We start from the raw sequence: 19,370 nt of genomic DNA on the forward strand, positions 1-19,370 counted from the left end.
CCTCTAAATAAAACAGAAAGCCCAAAGGATGGCCTGTACCAAACAAGTTCCCCAAGCAAGAAAATGTGGTAACTAAGAGCTCTTAGCCTAGGACTGAAAGCACACAAAAGGCAGTGCCAGTTTCTGCGCTCTCCAATTTATCTTTGTGCTATTTTCTCCTTGGCCAGAGTGGATTACCTGGCATTCTCAAGTTAATTGGACATTGACCTGCAGCAGGGCAAGGGAAGCAAGCTCAGACAGAACCAGGCAAGCAACTCATCTTTCTTCTCAAGCAGCAGCTTCCTTGTTTTTCTAAGGAAGGATAAATGAGACAGAGAGAAGTCACTGGCCTGACTGGCAAAGAAACAGAGAACAGGGAGCTCAGACTGCTTACACTCACCCTTGGCAGAGCTAGCAATAATACACTCACCCCACAGCTGTGAAGGGACTCAGCTGGTAAACAGATAACCATATGTGCAGGTATTAGCTGCTGGGGGCACTTCCATCTCCCCTTTATTTATTGGGTTGTGTTTCTGACTTCCCATTAGGCTGATCATTGCCTGCTTCCTCATTACATCCCTGTCAGACAGTTTATTTTCTTCGATTTATTCTCTCACATATATATAACCCAACAACCCAGCAGCTTTGCTGTATTTTAGTGACATGTAAACCTGAGGGAGACATTAATATGTGGAGATTGCATATGCTGGTATTTAGCTTGAGGACTCATGAGTTTCACTGAACCATTATGTGAAATGAATAAATGTTGTTATGTAGGTGACCAGGAAGGAAGGAAGCTCATCAAGCTGGTGCTTTGAAAAGCTGACAGACCTCCAACTCCTGCTACACCTGAAAACTTCTTCCTTTTTTATTAGTCTCTCTGTGTTGACAGAACATTTCCACTGGGTATTAGAGTGATTCTCTGAGCATAGGCTTGGAAACTAGAAGAAACTTCTCCCCTTCACCCACACTTAAATCTGGAGATTGGGGAAATGTGCTTCTGGGGCTGACTTTATTTCGCTCACAGCAAAAGCAGTTATACTGTGAAGTGTTACCAAGTAAGTGACATATTAATTATTGGGATGATAACAACAGAGCCAAGGTCAGAAGGTCCCCTAACAACATGACATACACCTCCATGCTAGCAGGATCCATCTCTGCCTGGGAGACAAGAGTGTCATATTAAAAGAGCTCTGTCAAAGAGGGATTGAAATAGCTTCTGCAACTGTGAAGAATTTTTCTTCTTCTCCCTGTTAAGCACAGAAGTGCACTCTGAGATTCATTGTTCAAGAAACTTTAATTGGCTACTGGGAACTCGGGTGGAGGAGGGACAGTCACACTACTTAGTTTTAGTTATCACCTTCAGCTGCTTTGGTTTGCAGCCCCTCTGTGCCTGGGGCACTCACCAGAGCTGCTGGAGGGGGTACCTGGCTGCTTCCACTGCAAAACATAAGGTTAAACACCCCAAACAGCCTCTCTGCAGATGCATTTCCCCAGGAAAGGGAAATATTAGGTAGATGTTTATAACATAAGCACAATTTTGGCAAAGCAGCAGAACACGATTTCTATTTTTATTTCCCTCTGTTCAACACTAGTTGAAAAATCCCCTTATTTAGGATTTGAATGGCCAGATGCTACACAAAGAAACATCTTTTACACAAGTAAAAAAAAAACCCAAACAAACAAAAAACAAACAAAAAACACCAACTAGGCAAAAACAAACCAACCACATGATTGCTTACAAAATTCAGCACTGGTAAATATGTGACATGCAATGTAGCCAGGAAAATGGTTCTGGGACAATCAGCTCACAGAATCAGAAGCCTTCAGGAAAGTGTAACAAGCTGAAGAAGGAGCCTTAAACAAAAAGTAAATAACACCACAGCATCTCCTCTCAGAAAATGTTCTGGCAAGTTTTAGAACCACAAGAACTAGAAAAGCATTGCTGGACACATAAAGCCCAAAAACTTCACTGCAGAAACAAACAGCATCAGATGCACCAAGCCACAGCCACAATCCAACCTGAGCAAAGCTTCCCTGGCAGGGCAGCCTCACAAAGCTAAACTACAAACACAACATGGAAAGGCAACCATACACCTTTGGTGCACTTTTGTCTTATCAATAAACATTGATTTCAGGCTTCACCTTTGCCCTCTATGTCTAGGGAAGCCCAGAGGCTTCTGTGGAGAAAGTTTTACTCACCCAGGCCTTGCTGCCCACGTAACTAATGCTCTGCTTTCATGCTTTCACTTGTATTTGGAGTCCATTTCTTATTTTCTTCACCTCTTCTCCCTCAGGTCTCCTACATCAGGCTGCCCGAGCTCCAGCTCCTCACTCCTCTTGCTCTTTGCAATTTCCTCCTGCTTGGCAGAGCCTGTGCTGGGGGTAATTGGTGTCACCTGGGTGGCACCTCTATTTCTGCATCTCCACAGCACCTGGGCAGCAAACACAAGCTCAGTTCTTTTTCACACGCAGCTATTTTTGATGATATTTGAGAGCCAACAGCTAAGCAAACATGTTTGGGCTTTAAACTGCATTTGCGTGTTGAAGTAAGATGCTTCTTTTGGGCTTAGCCTCTTGAGAGTCTAATATTGCAGTCTCCTACTACAGCCCTCGGGATACCTTTTAGTTCATCTCTTTTCTAACCATGGAGACCAGGGAGCTGCCCCCCGGGTTCTCCAGGTGTGGGTCTGGAGGCTCTGCCAGCCTAAGATGGCTCCCGCGGGAGTGTCGCGGCGCTACAAGAACAGACTTGAGTTCAGTTGCTTTTCCACCGTTTGAAGAGCAGACATTTTCATACTGAGCTTCAGCCACCCCCAGTACCAAGTAACCAGCAGCGGGGTTTCCTTTTGTTTTCCTGAGCTCAGGAGAAGCTCCTGACAGAGCCTGTGGGCAGGTGGGACAGGCCTGGGGTGAGCGGCAGCCATGGCCTACACGAGGGTGAGGGAAGCCAAGCTCCACTAAATCCACAGCAACCTCAAATGAACTGTCTAAACCTGCCACGGGGTGCTCTGAGTGACCCCAGAAGCAAGACTGGAGCTTTCTTGCTGGAGGAACTCATCCCTTTGTGGACTTAACAGTGAGGCTGAGGCGCAGGGGAGCCCAACCACGGCGCCTGATTTGACTTCTCCTCAACCTCCTCCTTGGCTCTCTCACCTCAAAATCTGATGCAGCAAGCAAAACGCAAAGATATATCCAAGTCTGGCAGTTTGCCTGATCTCATAATTTCTGTCATACACATCGAAGCAAATTAACTCTTCTCTAGACAGATTTTTTTTCCCCTGTGCAGTGTTTTAATTTTTGTATTTCAAGCGTTGTACCTCCTTCCTGACTTCCACCATGCAGTACTGCGGCATCCGCTGTCACGACGAGTTGCCAATCCTTCTGGTAAGCCAGGCAGGCCAAAGTATAAATTCATATGCAAAATCTACATTAGTTCCTGTAAGCAACTTCTGCTACGAATAAAGCCGTAAGACAGAACACAATTCTCCATGCAAAGCCGTTGTGCAAACTCCTAAATTAAAAAGAAATCTCAGGCAGGCGGAAGTGCTGCTTTGGGACCTTTCTGGGGTTGTGGTTGCCAAGGAAACCCTTTCCTTTGCGCCCAGTCAAAGGCACTGGGTTTGGAGCCTCATCTTAGCTATGCCTGAATATGCTGTAGCATTGGAATGAAAACTGCTAGAAACACTCTAACAAAAGGAAAAAAAAAAAAAAAAGAAAAATAAGGTCTTCCTCAAGAAAACATCTCTCCCTAAAAGAAGAGGTAAGGAGGAGCTGGTCTTGTAAAGAATGGGGGCTGTGGTTTCAGACGCCCATAGCTGGTGACTGCCTCTTACCTTCAAAAAAGAAGGCAGAGGCACACAGGAATAGATCTAATAGTCAAAAGGAATGCATAATAAACCTCAGAAATTTAAAGAATATTTCTGACTGAAAAGTCACACTCCTCCCCACAGTTTTGATCTGTTGTTGTAGAAAGTGTCAATAGTTAAAAAGGACTGTCAGGAAAGAAAAGAAATGATACCTGTTTTCTTACTACTTTTTTCAGCTTCTGCTTCTCATACATAATTACCTAGTCCTAGGTAGGCATCAGGGGAGTCTTAAGAGGAGTTATTTTTTGGTCTAGAGCTGAATTATTTCCATTGTTACTCATTAATTTTGTATGAGTAATAAGAAAAACAATTGCAAACCCACAAGAACAAGGGGGGCATCTCTCAAGCCTTGGCTTGAACTTGGTGAAACTGCGTAGCTGCTGCTAATATCTTTACTTTTCTGACATTGATTTACATTAGAATTACAGCAAAACAATTCTAGTTTAATGGATTAGCCTTCACTCCTTGATGCATTCTTAATCTAAAATTAATAGCACCCTCAGGTTACTTTGTATTTCTACAAGTGGTTTGTATTAGCTTCAACATATTGATGCAGCTTCCATGCATTTAGCCAGCCCTCACTCTAGTTCAAGCCAATTGAATAATCAGCCTACACCTATCTAAAATCAAAGCTAGAACAGGAGATTTACAGAGACAGGGAACCTAAGCAAACTAGGAATTAAAATCAATACCCGAGAATCTGAGACTTCTCTGCAAAATAAGAGGGCAGAAGGAATAAAGAATATAAACTAAGCCATCTCTTCAGACTCTAATGAACAGTAACATCTCTTAAACATATGCTAGGGGGACAAGTCTCACATGTTATTGGAGGAATCATCATGAGCCCATGATGTTGCTGTGGGGTAAACTAAGAGCCCGTGGATCTCAATAATTAGTTGATTTTAATATAAACAGTTAAACCCAGCTTCCCATTCTACAGGACTGACTACCACCAGAGAAAAAGAAAATTATATGATTTGATAGTCTGCTACATATCCCAAGAAAAGGCATTTGAAATGAATGCAAAACTGATTAGGAAAATGCATTTTTGGTCATCTCAGAAATCTCTTTTAGACATTATTGCCTTGTATTTTTGTGAAGAAAAGGGAAAGCAAAACATTTTCATTATAAGTGCCTTTGAGAGTAAAAGCACTAAAATAACAAAGAAAAAAAAATCCAGAATAGAGCAATTATTTCAATTTTTATTTGGGAAAAGGTTCCAAAGGATTTTTAACTTCATTGGCAAGATGCAGCTCCAGAGAGAAAGGGCTGGTTTCTTGTCTCTTCCAAAGGGCAAGTGCTATGCCTTTATTAGAGCTGTTTCATAATGTCTGAGAAAATGTAAGTGCTTATTTGTAATGTGAAACAAAAGGTCAGACAGCTAGAGCTAAATTAATAAAACGGAGAAATAAAAATATTTTTTAGGATGACTTCTTCAACTTTTATTTATTCATTATGAGAAAAGCCCTACAAAAGAAAAAAAAAAACCTGGGGTAATTGTTAAAACCAATCTCATGAAGGAAGGTGAAGGCCAAGCAGGCAAGCATGCTAATTTATAGGAAATTGCAAGGAATGTGACTGAAGAAGCTGCTTCTCCCAAGGATCACTGCTGGCATCACTGAACAGGAATATTCTTTCTGCCACCCAGGACCTCCTGGTTGCAGATAAGGCACCTTCTCTTTGCACCAGCTATAGCTGCACCTGTTTCCCTTGAAGTCCTCTGAAACTCTCCACTCATCCAAATGGCTTTTTACATTCCTGTACCATTTGACAGAGCCAGAAACTTCTGAAACCATTCTGAAACGATTAGCAAAACAGACCTGACTTCCTACCCCTTGGTTCTTTAGCACCTTCATAAACACAGCTAGGTGGATATGCTGACACAAACCCCTCACCACCCTGCAGGCTTATTCTCCTATAAACTTGTATAAATCACACAGGCTCAGAGACCATTGCTCCAGCTTTGGGCACATTAAAACTGTTCAGACTACCCAGATAGAAGCCATGCTCAACATTACAGGACTTCTGGCAGATATTGTTAGTAAAGATGCATAGGTCCTCCCAGGCAGCTGTTTGGACATTCTGGTGAGGAAATGGATGCCACAGACACAGAGCTCAGTGCACATGCTGGCTCCTTGGCAGAAGCATCCTCAAGTCCATCTGCTGAGCCTGGCAACTTGCCAATTCACATTGCAGATTATAGGCTTCAGTTTGATAGAGAAACACAACAAAAGCATAGTTTATTAAAAAAAAAAAAAAAAAAGTGCTGTTGCGAGAGACACGGGGAATACTGGAAATTAAAACCTTGAGAAATACTCTTTGTTTAACTTTTCAATTATTTTTTTTAAAGGAAGCAAATTATTCTGTATAAACACTGCAGTGACCACCATCTGCAACTGTAAGGATGCTTGCATATTACTGAAGTTCATTTTATGTCTCTCTACAGAAGGCTGCAGTTCTGGCAATGCATCTTATGTTCTGGAGGAATGCCACCTGAGAAGACCTTTTTCATTCTCAGAATAAAGCTTTTTAAGAGCTGTTGGAGTTGATCCTGCCTTACTTCTCCAGGTATGTGTCAGAAGTCCACAGGGCAAAGAGGCTGCCAGTTGTGGTCAAAGTGAGGATTACTAAACTGACACAAACACTTACTGAAATATTTTTGTAGGAATTACAGTCTTTTTTTCTGTTAAAAGTAATAATTCCTTATATTCATATTAACAATTTAAACTCCTGGTCTTCCTCCTTCCCCCATATAAAACACACTGAGCTGGACACACAATTCTGGACACAGAACTGATTATCTGCCCACTCTGTCTTTGGACCTAGAATTCCTTCTTTAACATAGAATTAGTAATAGATGAAGAAATAATTGCTTAAAGCACCAGGAGAGAGCACTGGGAGCAGGACCACAAGCAGCCATGGCACCCAGCTCAGCACCCCAGTCATGCTGTGCTGCTGTTTCTGCTGGTGAAAAGTTTCCTCTAAGAAATAACTGGAGGGATTGAACAGTGTCAGGAGATAAAAGTGGCAGAAATCAGACATCTAAATATGACAATAGCATAGCAGGGGTTGATCATCTCTCTACTTATTTCAGCTGCCACACAGAGGCAATGGTGTGAAGGAGAAACATCACTAACCAGGTGTCAGGATTTGAAATGAGTTATGATTTCTTTCTTTGCTAATACAGACAGACATGTATATTCTCTTCTCCTGAGCAGGACAAGCACTTTGCAGGGATTTTGTTCAAATAAGAATCTAGGCCCAGGGTCCCTGACCTGGGGGATCCTCCAGTCTAACTCATGGCCACAGAAATTGGCCTACAGGAAAACTGGAAAGGGACTTTTTATAAGGGCATGTAGTGATATGACAAGGGGGATTGGCTTTGAAGTGGAAGAGGGTAGATTTAGGTTAGATATCAGGAACAAATTTTTGAGTATGAGGGCAGTGAGACACTGGAACAGGTTGCCCAGAGAAGTTGTGGATGCCCCATCTCTGGAAGTGTTCAAGGAGAGATTGAATGAAACTTTGAGCAATCAGGCTCATGGGGGGTGTCCCTGCCCATGGCATTGACATCAAAACGATTATTTTTCAGGTCCCTTCTAACCTGACCCCTTCTATGGTTCTATGAAAAACAAAGAAAGAATAAAGTGCTGATGTGCACATATTAATTAAAAATATTAAACATTTTTAAATAATTAAAATTTCCCCATGCAATTTCATATTCTTCAAATATAAACAAATGATTAAAGTTGGATGAAACAGAATGAAGGCTGAAGTCTCCAACCCCACCCAGTCAAAGAAAAGACAAAAGCATTTCTAGGTCAAGATTTATCTCATCCTTAAGTTAACACTAAAAATAAGTCAGATGAATCTCTCCTTCAAAGTGTCAAGCATAAAAGGAACATAAGGCAGCAACTAACTGAGCAACAGACGTTTGGTGGATGGTTCATGTTGGGGCAACATATTCCCTGTATTCCTGAAGCAGTCATTCCAAGCCTCCTCTTATCAAGGAAACTTTTCAGAAGGTCACTTTTTCTGCTAGCACCTCCTACATGTCTATGCAAACATCCACCATCTGTAAAACCACCCTACAGAAAGGCTCCTTTTGGTGTCTTTTTAGTTGCTATTAACTCACAGAGCTTGCCTCAAATCTAATTTGAGAGGGACACACAAACCACTTCTGTGCAGGTTATGCCATCTTGCCATGTGATGGGGTTTCTAATTATCAAACTGCTTTAGTTCTAACCATCCCATCTGGTAAAACATTCTATAGAATTGCACCAGGATTCACCTGGCATTTGACCTCTGATGCTGCTGACATCTTTGCTGAGCTAGCAAGGGGTTTAGTGTCAGCAGAAACTTTTGTAGTAGCCAAGGAAGGATGTTCCATACCAGCTTCAGTGGCCTCCAGCTGGTAGCAGACAGTGCAGATTAATGTTTAAAACACATTTTGATTTAATCAAATGGACATCCCTCCTGTAATTCATTACTTTCTGAAAACAGCTGAGTGACTATTATGTTTTATGTTAAGTATTAAAACATTATGGCTGCATTATATTGTTAGAGTCCAGTAAATAAGAATTTCCACACACATTTATTTGGTTCACCTTATCATCAGTCTTGACAACTGAAAGGTTCAGATTCTTCTGGTTTGAAAAACAGGAAATGAAGAAGCATAAATGCATTGAACCTGTCATTTTAAAAAGAGCAGAATGAGTCTGACACCCAAGCCTGGGAACCAGACACTTTATGTCTGAGAACGCTGACATCTTTATGACTTGTTGAAAATCCCAAGCCTACCACTCCTTTTTCTCTCAAACCACTGGGGATCAGTGACCCCACTTTTCAGCTCATTTCCACAAAGTCAGGTTGTACCACATAAATGGTACACACAAAATGAACAATATAACAAGAGGAAGCTTCAAATCACCGGGTGTCCAACCTCATCAGCAGTCTGTTTTTTAGGGAAATTACAAGAAATCCAACCACATCCATCTTATCCAATACTATTTCACCCTTTAAGATAGGAAAACAATGTGGAAGTCTCCTTACATTAGCCATTATTCTCTTCAAAGCCCAATACTCTAGGAATTATGTTCCCCCAAGCAGGAATCAGAACCAGCAGTGAAACCAAAATCAGAGTTTGGGGAAGATGCAGATGTTACAGTTTAAACACCTGATGTCAGAGAAGTGGAAACATCAAGGGAGAAGACATCAGGAAGGGCTTTGCATCATTCCATCTCATTTTCATTGTAAAAATATAAGCTTAAGTCTCAAGTGTCTTGTTACACAAGTTTAGCAAATGGGAAGTTGGAGCAAATGAGTCACTTTTGCCAGCAGAGATTGTTTTGGCATCTGGAAATATGCTCTGGATGATAGGAACATGGGTAGGAATTTGAATATTTCTTTTTTTTCCCCCCAGTATTGTAATAGCCTCCCTGAGAAATGCCTTCAGACTATTGAATTTATATTACTGGTCTCAGATCATTTCCATCTAAGCTTCCAATGCTGTTAACAAAAGCTGGGCTACCCTGTGCAAACATAAATAACATTTTTTGATGTGAAATCCCAGTTTAACTACATAACAAACTTCAAAGTGGGTTCAACATTAGCAATGCCTGGTTATTAAACTGCTTTCTCTTAGAGTTATTCCTTTAATTTATTCATCTAGCTTGGCTGCAGCAAGCCCTGCTTCCTCCTTCATTTACTGAGATACTTTTTAAAAGAAAATATTTAAAAAAGGACAAGTGAGGCATAAACCAGCAGATACAATAATGTTAACAGAGATGTTGGGATGGATGTGTCTGTGTAACCTGGTTACTATGATCTCAGTGAGGTCTGGGTTGAGGTACCCTGTTCCACCTCTGACAAACAAGGGTTTTTTTGCATACTATTAAGTTCAGCATCATGGACTGTGAGAAAGTCTGTGACAAAGCATGTCTGGCTGACTCTTTTCCAGGAAAATCCATCTGGGTGAAGGAAGGGATGGAATCCCAGCATGGGAGTCCATTAAGCAGCTCAGAGAAGAGTTTTTAGAGCTATAATTATCTTTTAATAAAAAATCTTTAATAAAAAAATCTTTTAATGAGAGATCTCAAAGAGGGCATAAGGGCAAAGCCAAAACATTTCATGTTGGTATTTTTCAAATGGGAAATTGGTTGTTTTCTATTTTTTAATATTGAGTTATACATTGTCTAATGGAAAAAAAATAAAAAACAAATTAATATTTCTTTCTCCCAGCAAGAAACGTTCACTTCCTCTAAAAGATTTTAGGTTTTTCCTTCAGTGAATGTCTGAAATCTGGAGGGAAAAGGGGATTTGAAGGAAAATAATGTTTTTTAGTTGGGCATTCCCATTGTCCACACAACCTGAACAGTTAGAAAAACCCTCATGAAATCAATCACAAATATGAAGAAATCATACCCAGAAGAGATCACCTGAGAGATTACTTCACAGCAAAGCTTTCCTGCACTGCAGAACAAGCCAGCACATTGTAACACGTAGGTTTCCATGGCAAACCTCTAATTTCAATATAGAATACTCTAAAAATGTATCTTACTGGAAGCAGCTAATGCCCAAGGGCTCTAAAGATCACCTTCTTCTTTTGAAACTACATTCACAATTATTTATTACAAACAGACATTAAGAATGGATGCAGAATGGGAAACTTCTTAAATGAGCATCTCATCTACATTCAGTGGTGCACAAAAACTGAGAAGTTCCCTGCAGTATGCAAATATGCACTTTTTTTCCAAATGAATTTTACCTTTTTCTGAATAATTCCCAAGCATGTTTACTTAATGTGGTGAACCCCATGAGCTAAACCAACTTCTTTGAATTATTTTGTAATTACCTCCAGCTTCTTAGCTCCTGTGTCTGCCTTGCCACCATAATACTCTGGAACTGAGAAGCACCAAAAAATGTGAAGTGCTCACCAGGAGGTGGGCAGTCTAGATTGAGCAAGAACATTCTCTTATTTGACTCAGATTGCTTCACTCAAAGATGTGGAGGGAAAAAAATAAAAAATAAAAATCACAAGTAAGATGCATGCAGCGCTTTGTCTTTCACTTATTTTAGAAAATATGGACAGTGAAAAAGAATTACACGACTAATTCAACCCCCTATAGAAAATAAATTACAGTTCTATCTCCCTGTTCTGGTGGATGGGAGAACAACAATTTGCAGAAACTAACACAGCAAGTTGGTTGCAGAGTGACTGTTAAAGTCCTTCCCATTTTTAGTTCAGCATCATGCCTACTGAATCAGGTAACACCTCTCAGAAAACACCACTGAATGTCATTTTTCTTTGTACTATCCCAGAGAAATCAGGATCTGCTCAAGTTAAGGCAAGGAGTTTAATTTAGAGCTCAAATAGTTTTTCACTTAGAGCTCCAGAAATCTCAGAAAACACTTTTAATTTAAACTATTACTGTGACAAACAATCAGACAGAGTGACTACACACAGATTCAAAAAACAAGCCAAGCTTCCCCAACCCTGCTAGACACCATCAGCAGCAAAGTCTCTTCTTGCTTCATGGATGAATGACTAAATTGGGTTTGGAAGTCAGCAGTTCAAAAACAAATTGAGGAGAGTTCCCAGGCTACTCTTCAAAACTTGCCTCCCTTTTTTAACCATCACAGCTCTCAAAGACTTATTTTTCCTTGCCATTTTCTTCACCAACCTAGAAAGTTTTGCCCATTGATGAAGAGCCACAGCTCCTCTCCAGCTGAAATACCAACATTTCTGAACAGAACAGCATCATCCTGGGGAGCTGAACAAGAGACAGACACAAGAGTACAGACTAAAAAGATGATTGTTGTTCCACTTCCAGTCCTGGGGAATCATTCTGCTCACTGCTGGAAAGAATGGACACCAGCAGAGAAAAGAGGATTAAGAAATCAAGCAGAATATTTAATACAGGACCAATTTCCAAGCAACTAATTTAATCTAGCATTCAACTGCAGAATGGAAACAAGATAAGGATGGAAGGAAATACCTGAAGAGATGAGACAACAAAACTAGTCCCAGAAAAGGTGCCTAACCAGAAAGATGTGTTAAGTTTGTGTATTTCATCATCAGAGACAAAAAAAAGTAGAATTAGGCTCATTATCATTGTTGGCTCGATGCACAGTAAGGTTTAACCAGTATGTAAACTGATTACTTTCTTCTTTTAATCTGCTCTTACTCCTGTCAACATTTCAGCTCATTGTTTGACAGCAGTACCTAGAGCTGGTCAAACACTGCAAAACTGTGTTTACCAACCCCTTGTAGGAATTCTGAGCAGCTGCTTGGTTCAAGCACATTGGTGCCCCTTGGTATTCATGAATATTCAAGGGACTGTGCTTCTGCTTCCACAAATGGTTGGGGAGTGGCTGTTCCTGTATGAATATATTCTCATGCAAACAAAGATATTCCTGTGGGACCAAGAGTGTTTGCTAATTCACTACTGTTTGTTTTTCCCTTGTTAAAAAAGTCGTGGGCATTTAGTTAGAATCAGAAACAATATCACCTGGCTCAATTAACCAGCTGGATGCTACCACACACAAGCAGGCAGCAGCAAACTGAAAAGAGCACAAAACTTGGGTTACTGGCAATTACAGAGTTGAGAAAAACTCAACTTTTGAGAAAAAAAGACTTGCAGAAAAAATTGATAACTTTTTGGGAAGAGATGAAAAGAGTTACACAGTGATCACCAGTAAAAATGTGTAGCCAGCTTGGAATTCATAATGCATTTTGATCTGAAATCAGGTATTGTTAGAGTAGTCAGGAAGGAGGAAAACTTCCTCCCCCACCCAAAAAACCAACTAACCAAAAAAAAAAAAACCCAAACAAAAACCAAGCTAGGCTAGTAGATGTTTTTCTTCAGATTGCCTGGACTGTTCATTATGCCTTGAACAAACCTTTGCTGGGTTACATCCACCACAGTCTTTTTCTTTATTGTTTTTTCCAGCAGTAAGAGTAGATAGATGATCAATGAATCTGGATTAAAGACAAATCAGCTGCAGCTAATCTGAGCATCACTGACAAATGTAGAGCAGACAGTGAGTGGTCTGAGCTACTGGGTGTCTGCAATGAGGTTCAGGTGTGCTGCCTTTCTGTTCTGTGTTCACCCACTCACAAACAGCTTTTGGCTGTTCAGAGTTAAGCTGCTCAGCAAAGATCAACATTGGGGGGTTATTTTGAGGAGGTTCCTGCAAATTTCTCGACAGGATCTGTAGAAGTTTGAAAAGAGTGGTTATAAAGTGCCTGAATTTGTAGGATTCATCACAGGTTTTTACTATGCAGGAAGCTGAGTTAGAGGACGAGATGAAATACACAGAGTCTATTAATTATGTAGGTGCAAATTTGCAAATGAGAAAGTAGCATATTTTTATGAATACAAAGAAAGTGAGACAGCTCTATAATACCAAGTCAAACATCAGTCAGCAGTAACATTTATAGCTGATGCTGTCTTGGGGGAGATATTGCCTTCTGGAGAGACTTTACATTTGATTTCCTACAATTTCAGGAAGCCCTCATAAAATAAAAGTGAATGTTAATCTGCTGCTAAGCAGCAAATGAGTGGACATAGTAATGGCCACGTTTCACCCTGCATTTTCCACAGTATGCAAAGTTTCTGGAGATTTAGAGTAATTGCAAAGTAATAAGCAAAACTGCACATTTCATAATTTTTGGAACACTACTGGCTTGCCATAGCATGGAAGTTATTACATCAGTATTGCTCAGCTTGTAATGGTTTTGAAAAATACAGTTTTTTTAAGACATTAACCAAGTTGTTAGGCAGGTAGCATTACCAATATGACAGATCTGCAATGGTACATTAATATGAAGGCTTTCTGGCCACACAGAACCTTTTTCTATTTTAATTCCTTCATGTTAGCAGTTGTACATGATGATATCCTCCTGGCCAGAGGGAAACTTTGAAAAGTGTTTCACAGCTCTGCAGAAAACCCTCCTGCTAGCATATATCTGAATTTTAAATCATCCATATAAAGATTATCTGAAAGTATTTAATGAATATTCTGATTTCTGCAATTAGATATTGTTATTCACACCTAGGGAGCCCAGAGTACATACATATTGAGCAGAAATTAATATTTATGCTTATAAGCATAATTATTCTGAAACATTAAAAGAAAAAAAACCTAAAAGATATTACTTGATTATTGACCTAACAAGACCCAACTCAAAACCTAACTAGTTCACAGATTTCAGGGCATGGACTCAATTTGTGAGGAAGATGGGATTTACCATGTCATATTATAAAGCAGACAATTAGACAATTTAGCTTAAGAGTTGCTCAAAACATGCCAGCCTTTAAAGCACAGATAGTGTTTCAGCCTCAGAACTTCCTCAGGGTAGATAGTTTATTATTTTATTCTCTTCCAAGTGCTTATCTCAGAGAATGTTACCCATTTACAACATTTCTTTTTGGTTCCAGGAATAACTGAATAATGTTTTCCAACCTTTTATCCACTGGAGGGACTCAGCCTCTGTAACTTCAGGGCACTTGAGAGGTCAGTGGCATTCAGGGTTTGCTGATCTTCTACTACTACAGCAGGGGATTCACAGCCCTTTGCCCTTCTCCTTCCTCTCTCCTTACTGCTGGGACTCCTGAGAGCAGCAGCAGCTCCACCAAGAAGCCCTGAGCAACCCCAGGTTCATCCCTGCTTGACCAAAAGCCCCAGGAGCTGGGTCAGCTGGCACACAAAGGTCCTGGGGCTTCACGGTCTCTCTCCCAGCTCAGAAGAACTCTTAGCATCTTTTCTGTTGGGATAAACACTGGCAAAGGCTCATGAGACTATTTTGAGGAGCTGGGGAAGGCCACCTGTGAGCCAGGAATCAATCCCTCAGCCCCAATATTGTTTCTCTCTTTCAGGCCTCCCCCCCCCTCTCTCTCAAAGAGTCAGATGCTTCACTTGTGTCAACATCCTCTTTTCAAATTATGCTTTGAATTTTTGTTAGTAACTTGCAGAAAACAAGGCTGAGAGAAAGAGAGAGCATGAAACCTTGCTGCTAAAGTGTGGAAACACAAAGTAGTTGCACATCTATAGCTACAGCCCAAGCAGGCTGCTCTGAAAGCAGAACTAAAGAGGGCTGGAGTGCTCTGAGCCTGCACCTTGGGGATGGCTGTCCTGAGGTCTGATAAGGTGCCAGCTCCAACTGCAGGTTCTCTGTGCTTTTGAAGCCTTCCTCTGTCTGTGCTGATTACTTTATATTAGAAGGATCTGAGCTCTCTCTATAGCCTCTTGCTCAAAAGCAACTCCTACCAGCCACCTATTCCTGTGAAATCCACAATAGTTAAATTGCCTTTGAGACTGCCCTAGCCTCTCATCACTTGGGCTGAACTCAGTCCATGGTCTCAAGTCACTGAGGAGTGAGGAACAAAGGAAGAGTTTAGTATATGTTCAGTATTGGGCTAGGAAATAAGGCTAAAAATAGAAGTCTTGGCATAACAGGAAAAAACAGATTCTCTACTCTTGTAGTAAATAAAGTCTCAGAGGATGAAGAATAGCAGTATCAATTCCTATTTTAACAAATTCAGCTGCAGGAGATTTAATTTTTATCCAAAGACACATCAGAGAAAATTAAAAGTCATTGATCTTGTTCATTTACCTCCCTCTCTCCTCCTCCCTCCATTCCAAGTTTCAGATTTCAGGCACTTACCGGGAAAATTAAGCATGGTCATTAAGGAAGCACTAGAAATCTCTTGCCTCTCAGCATCTTCTTATCTCCAAAAAGGAAACCCATCAAGGAAAGCTCTGCAAAGCAACAAAACATCCACCTCCCAGCCCCCAAAGCTTTCATTGTTTTGGGAGAGTTATGGCCAGCTTCATCCCTCTGTGCCCTCCTTAATTCAATTATTCACAAGTGTGGTGACCTTAATTTATTCCCCAGGGCCTCCAAAGTGACATTGGTTCATTGGATCTGGTTACTCACTTACAGCAGATAAGAGGTTTGAGGATTTCTTTTCAATCTTTCTCACTTAAGTGACTCAAACCTAAGAAAAATAACGACTTGTTTCTGACCCATTTTTCATGAGCTGGTCAAAAGAATGATGTTATTTAGTCTTTTTTAGAGCTAAAAAGTTAAAAACAGAAAGGATGTTCTTCTTCTCCAAGCAAAAATCAGTGACTGATTTAGGCACTTAGGCAAATTTAAAGAACTGAAATCTGTAACAAAACTATTTTGCAGCTCTTTCTCTTGAATTGCACAAGAATACGTTTTTAATACTTTTTTTTGCCTAAAATTACTTTATCAAAAAGAAATGTTGCTGTCATGGAATTTAAATAACACATGGACATTTAAATAACTTATGTGTATATGGCTTGGGGTTTTTTTTTGTCTGGCCCTAACTAAAAACTCAATTATAGCATTGAAGATTTGGGCAAGATGTCAAATTAACTGGAACACAAATCCTTAGAGAAATCAGCTGTGCATTAGGAAGTTCATGACAATACTAAAAACCATTGTCCACCTGAGTATGCTTCTGCATTTTGAGGGTTCTTTTCCCCCTACTTCTTCCTATGAACACATCAAAAACCTTTATTAACCTTGATCAAATATGGGGAGCAGTGGGCCAGGCTGTTGGGAAACACCTTGTACAGGAAGTTGGGAATAAAAATGGAACAAGAGAAATCTGAGGGTCGTATTAGACCCAGATGATTACCTGTGAACCTGAGAAGGCTTTTTCTGTAATGACATGAAATTAAGTTATCTCAGCTTCTCACAACAACAACAAATACAAATAATGTAGAATTAAAGTGAATACACTCGGATATCTTGTGATACAAAGAAGCAGAATGGTTTTATCTCCAAGCTAAATTGCAGATTTGCATCAGAAAACTAGGATTGTTTTATTCTTAATTACTATGAACTTGTTATTTTTACTATTTTCAACTGCAATGGTAAAATGTTTCTTTAATGCATGTCCATTTTGCAGAAAGATACCAGGAGAAGTATAATTTCAATCTCTTGGGAGAAATTAATATAAAATTGAGATTTAAAAAATTGGTTTTTTTTCTCAAATTAAATCTTGCCAGAATATGGCTGAAACTCTTTACAGATTCAGTAGAAGGCAGTCTGAGGTCACAACTGCTCACTGAAACAAAGAAAATACAGATGAAAATCCTGGTTGTTGGGTTTTATTGTTTGGTTTGTTGGTTTTTTTTTTTTAGAAAATGTTAAAAAACTAGAAGCTTGTACTATTAGTGTGGCAATCACCACTTTGTAACTAAACAGCTGGTTAAGGAAAACCAACTTCATTCTTTGTCTCAGCAGCAATGCTGAGAAGTGTTTAAAGGTTGAGGGAAGCAACAGGTAGAAATCCAGAATGCTGAGCAAATATCAAGAGCTGCTCCAATCAAACACAAGGGGGAAAAATTTTGCAATTTTTTGTTGAAATTACAAACTCCTGCAGCTTATCTGCAAAGAAAAATTAAGGCTCAATATTCATAGCAGACTAAAACATAAAAGAAGCCTGTAGTATAGCACAGCATCCCATAAATCCAGGAAAAAAAGGCCAGGTACAATTAAAGGTCAAACATTGCCAGTCTGCCCTCAGTCAGACCCAGCAAGAATGTGGAGCCTTAACCAGGAAAATTTTCTGCATCATTTCAAAGTTACAAAATTTAAAATTAATTAATCACAATATTAAAAAAAATGATTCTGCTTTCCAATGAAGACATGTTACAAGACAGAATGTTCAGTCTTATAGCTCAGGCACAGACTGTAACACAGTTGCAGACTCTCAGAGATCTTTTTGATGCTGAGATTACACTGACTGCAGCAGGAGTTTGGTTCTTAAATCCAGCCAGAGCCAGGCCAGAGTCACTAAGGACTTGGCATCCTTGAGGCAACTGGAGCATGGAGTATACAATTGAGTGAAGTTAAAAATGTTGTTTTGAATGCAGGAATCATATGGATGAAACTAGAGAGAAATTCTGTAAAAAATTTATCAAAAGTGTAGAAAAATCACTATCTCAAGTGAGGCTGGGCTCCTCGCCTTTCTTCTTTCCGAGGGCAAATTGGCAGAGAAATGTACAAATAACTGTTTTATCTTCAGGTTGATTTTCCCCCTTCCCCAGAAGTGTAGTATCTTACTGACAAAAAATAATAATAAAAATAATCAAAGGGAAATGAGTCATCAACACAACCCTAGACTGCAGCTAGGTTTGATGGCCCTCTGTGGAATAACAGCCTGTGTTTTTCTGTAGTTTTTCCAACAAAGAAACCCGAGGGCAAGAATTCTAAAATCTTTGTGGCCAAGTCTTTCATCAGGAGACACGTCCTCCCCATCTGCCCATCCTTGGCCCCCATCCCTTAGCCCAGCCTCAGGCTGATCATGCAACCCCCCTGGCACTTATTCCACGTTGTGGGTGTGCTGCTCAGCACAGGCCTGGCTGCAAAACCCACCAAAGAAACAGCAAAAATTGTGCAGACATAAACCCACATCCCAATTCTTGCTGCTTTACACACAACTCTGCACATGCACCAAGCATGATGTCTGATAACACAAATGTGGAATTGCACTGCTGCTTTGTTTTCACTTCTTAAAATGAGCACTGACTCTTCACTGGAGAGCAGAATGATCATGGGAGCAGTACAGTTTTGCAATAATACCTGGATTTTAATTGTACACGTATTCAGAATTATTCCTTTGCAGTAAAAGGGACTCTAAACATGTAGCAGTTCAGCTTTATTAACTAACAGATAATTATGTATTAAAATGCACCGAAATCGCATTGTAATTTTAGCAGAAACTACAATGCAATTACAGCCTTTGTAGTGTAAAGTATGACTAAAACACAGTAATGAATTAAAGATGAGAAATAAGCATATAGACTGGTTGGTATTTAGAAGAGACTTCTCCATAGTATTCCCCTTGTGGCTCTACTTTCAGGACTATGGCTTTACTTTCCCTGGCACCTGTTGGGCTCTGAGTTCCAGATTTGGGAACCACCAGTTTGTAAATAAGTTACAGACCAAGAGTGGTGTTTTGTGCTGACAAACACATTGTGGCTGTCCTAGTGCTGCCTTTCCCCAGGTGCCCCAAGGAGTCTAATTGCTCCCTAGTGAGCATTTCCCCTTTGGAAACAGCTTCCTGGATAATTTGAGGTTGGAATTTTTCCTTACCATGGTGCAAGCATGAATGGAAGGTGCTGGAGTAATAACACTGCTTGTTGGGCAATTGTGTCAGATTTTATTTTTTAAATGGAAGAGAGATTATAAAAAATTTGTTTTGTTTTTTTTTCCCCTCCCATTTGGTACAAATATTCCACTCTATCTCAACTAAATCTTCACCTACAAATGCAAAAAATTTGCTTTTCCAAACATTTCAACTGGTTGTGCAAATCTTTGCCATCTGCTGAAGTATTTAACCACAGAGATAAAACCAGCATAATTTTTGCCATTGTAACATAACATTAGAACCCTGATGGGGCCTTGAAGGTTTTTTACTCAGAGCTGTGCACTTTTGTGGGGTTTTGCACCTGTACTGAATACAAAGTTGACCACAAGCT

At 40.0% G+C, this 19,370-nt stretch overlaps 1 long non-coding RNA gene across 1 annotated transcript; it reads left to right on the forward strand.

The window, feature by feature from the left end:
* The first annotated feature begins 2,911 nt into the window (after positions 1 to 2,911).
* Positions 2,912 to 6,384, forward strand: LOC139805678 (uncharacterized). The gene is made up of 2 exons (XR_011729953.1): positions 2,912 to 3,742; positions 6,295 to 6,384. It is a non-coding gene; the product is annotated as an uncharacterized lncRNA (long non-coding RNA).
* The last annotated feature ends 12,986 nt before the right edge of the window (positions 6,385 to 19,370 follow it).

The sequence above is a fragment of the Heliangelus exortis genome, chromosome 20 (genome assembly GCF_036169615.1).
Source record: "Heliangelus exortis chromosome 20, bHelExo1.hap1, whole genome shotgun sequence".
In the NCBI taxonomy this organism is placed as follows: domain Eukaryota; kingdom Metazoa; phylum Chordata; class Aves; order Apodiformes; family Trochilidae; genus Heliangelus; species Heliangelus exortis.